This window comes from Triticum urartu, chromosome 3A (assembly GCF_056163025.1).
Source record: "Triticum urartu cultivar PI428250 chromosome 3A, HENAU_Tu73, whole genome shotgun sequence".
Classification (NCBI taxonomy): Eukaryota; Viridiplantae; Streptophyta; class Magnoliopsida; order Poales; family Poaceae; genus Triticum; species Triticum urartu.
Window position 1 is genome coordinate 235,670,389 of NC_141875.1, and position 3,562 is coordinate 235,673,950.

Genomic DNA, 3,562 nt, shown 5'->3' on the forward strand with positions numbered 1-3,562 from the left:
TCCGACCATCGCGTCCATGTCTGACGCTCGTCGGGCCCGCGCCGAGCATCGGGCCGCTCTCGCTTCCCACGTCGCCCAGACGGCTCCTGTCGGCGGGCGTCCTCGCCATTCCCCGTCACCTGCCGTCAACGCCACCACCGGCCCGGCGGGGGACGAGCAGCAAGCGTCGTCTCAGCATCCGTCCGTGCGGCAAGACGGCCGCACTGCTACTCCCTCACTCACCCCAGCTGGTTCTTCGTCCCGCGCGCTCCGCGCACCCATGGAGGCTCGAGCTGCGCTCATCACGGCAAACGATCTCCTGCGCTACCGTCCCGTCGACGACGTCTACAAAGAATGGCTCGACCACGTCGCCGAGCTCGTCCGCGCCGCAGGGGGCTCTCCCGCGCCGTTCGTTCCGCTGCACCGCACCCCGCCCCGCGCGGGCGACGAAGCTCCGGCGGCGCCCCAGCCGCCTCCTCCTCAAGAAGGCGCCATGGCTCCAAGGCGTGTGGCCCCTGGGCGGAACCCGCTCCGTCAGGTGCCAGCGCGGCAAGAGCAGAGATGCCAAGAAGTCCCTCGCCCGCAAGAAGCTGCCCGGGCGCTCCCCGCTCCATCACGTCGCGACCATGCTCCTGCTCCCGCACGTCAAGACCCCGCGCTGCTCCCAGCTGCAGCACGTGGGGACATGCAAGACCAAGCTCTCCGTCACCCAAGGCCTCCCGTGGCCACAGCAGGCTGTCGTGCCTTCACCACCGAGCTACGCAGTGTCGCGTGGACCGGCAAGTTCAAGCCAGACCTGCCTCCTCGTTACGACGGCACGGCCGACCCTGCGGAGTTCCTCCAGCTCTATGAGTTGGGCATAGAAGCTGCCAACGGAGACGAGAAGGTCATGGCGAACTGGTTTCCCATGGAGCTCAAGGACGGGGCCCGCACCTGGCTCCTGAACCTGGCTCCAGGCACGATTTCCTCCTGGGACGAGATGCGCACCCGCTTCATCGCCAACTTCCAAGGTACTCGTGACCGGCCACCCGCCGTGAGCGACATGCACCGCATCAAGTAACAACCCAAAGAGACCCTACAAAAGTACATCCAGCACTTCAACAACGCATGCCTCAAGATTCCCAAGGTGACCGAGGAGGCCATCATCTCAGCCTTCTCCGACGGCGTGCGTGATGTCAAGATGAAGGAGGAGCTGGCGATGCATGAAGACCTGTGCACTTCCTTGGAGTTGTTCAACTTGGCAACCAAGTGCGCCAGGGCTGAGGAAGGGCGTCTCTCCCTCCTCGAGCTGCCTGCCGGAGACCCAGAAGAGAAGAAGCCCAAGGCCAAGGATGTGAAGCGCAAGGGGGCTGCCATGCTCGCGGCAGAACCAGACACCAAGCGGGGCATAGATCAGCCCGAATCTTCCAAGGGAAGTCAGTACTGTGTGTACCATGACCTCCACACCCACAACACCAACGAATGTCAAGAGCTCTGAGCCGTGCGAGAAGGAAGGATCGGCCGTCGTCTCGACCGTAGTGACCGGGGCTACGGTCGAGGAGGAGGAAGGAACGCAGGACGCTGGGAAGACCGCTGCCCGTGCCAAGGGTGGCGCGATCGACCTCGCGAGGATCGCTGGCAAGACTCGCCTCGCGAGGGAGACTGGAGGGATCAGCCTCGCGAGGATCGCCCGCAAGGCAACACAGGCCTCCCTCCGCTGCCGCTTCAGCCAAGGAGAAACAAGGACCGCCATCAGGACGAGGGGGTTGGGGGCTTCCAGGAGCCGCGCGCGATCTCCTGCATCCTGGGCGGGGCTCAAGCCCCAGCCTCTCAACACATCTTCAAGCAGTTCGCCCGCGAAGTGAATGCAGTCCTCCCCAAGCTCGAAGCCACATGCCCTCTCAGGTGGTCGGCGTGCGCCATCACGTTCAGCTCAGCAGATCAGCTCAAGTGTGCGGCCACAGCCGGGGTCCTCCCGATGCTTTGTTCCCCAATCATCAGCAACGTGGTGGTCACCAGGACCCTCATCGATGGCGGGGCAAGGCTCAACGTCCTGTCCGTGGAAACATTCAACAATCTCCAAGTGCCCTACAACCAGCTTCAGCCAACCAAGCCTTTCTCCGTAGTCACCGACGGCTCCACGGTCCCGATTGGGCAGGTCCGCCTCCCTGTCACCTTCGGGGCACGCGACAACTACCGCACCGAGCTCATCGACTTTGACGTCGCTCACATTCGCCTGCCGTACAACGCCATCCTTGGGTACCCAGCGCTGGCCAAGTTCATGGCCGTAACTCACCACGGCTACAACGTTCTCAAGATGCCAGGAAGTGGCGGAGTCATGACGGTGCCCTGTGAAGAGAAGGACGCGGTGTGTTCCCTGGAACGAGTCTTTCAGGCCGCATCACTGGAAGACCCGGATCGCGGAAGCAGGAGGCTTCCCGAGATCGCCCCCAAGAAGAAGAAGACATCGTCCGGCCCGGCCCCTCAGGAGGCAGGCCCCTCAGGGCCCGCGCCTGCCCAGGGGGAACCTCCTTCCATCACATAGGAAAGCGCGCCTGGCGCCCTCCTCAGGCAGGGCTCGGGGGCTCTCCCTTGGAGGGCCACCGACCTGGCTAAGGTCACGAGGGAGGCGCTTGGGCACCACATGGAGGCATGTTTCGAAGCACGTTTCCCTCAAGAAGGAGTAAGGCAAGGAGAGCCAGACCCTCAGGAGTTTGTCAGCAAGGCCATTCAGGAGCTACAGGAGTCAAGAGTCATGAAAGGCAGCCATCGCCTACCAGCTGTGGCTCCCCATCCAGGCGAGGATGGTGGGCTGCGCGTCTGCATCGACATACCAGGGCTCAATCGAGTCGCCTCTCTGGAGCGCCTCTGGCCCTCGCAAGTGGGGCACTGCGAAGGTCCACCCCACAGCTACGTTCGCATGCCTTACGGCTTGCCGAACGCGGCTGCTACGTACCAGCGCCTCATGAGGGGCATCATGGAGGCTCAAGAAGCCAGGCGTTCCGCAGCCCTGGCGGAGATGGAGATGGTCCGCGAGGAGCCACCAGCACCTCCGGAGCCTCCCGAGGCCCCTGGGCCTGGGGGCTCATGAGGATCGGCTTCCGCAGCCCAACGAGTCTGCCACACCAACACTCCTTCGTCCTCAACATCATCAGGTGACATCTTTCAAGTTTCATTTCCAGCTGGGAGCGCCCCCCAGGGCTGCATTATTCCCAGGCCGTGTGGGTCCGTCCCTGCGGCATGTATCCCTTTTATTTCATGTTGTTAGCTTACTTTGTTGGGGGCGCCCCATGGGCTGCATCATCCCCCAAGTCGCTCGGGCCAGACCCAGCAGCATGTATCCCTTTTGCCTTTATTTTCAGCTATGCGTTCGACCCACCATGCTTGATTATTTGATGCCTGTCCACGGCACCTCTTCTTCTCCATGCCGACCACTTGCACGTTAAAGGGGGGGGGGGTACCTGAGCATCGCGACTCAGGGCTCTTCCTGGCTCTCCAGCCCTCACCCTCTAGCCTTGTCCACGGCATCGCGACCTGGCATACCAGCGACGGCTGAGACCAGCTCGAGGGCCGGGACCCGAGGACGTAGAGTGCCGGCATCTAA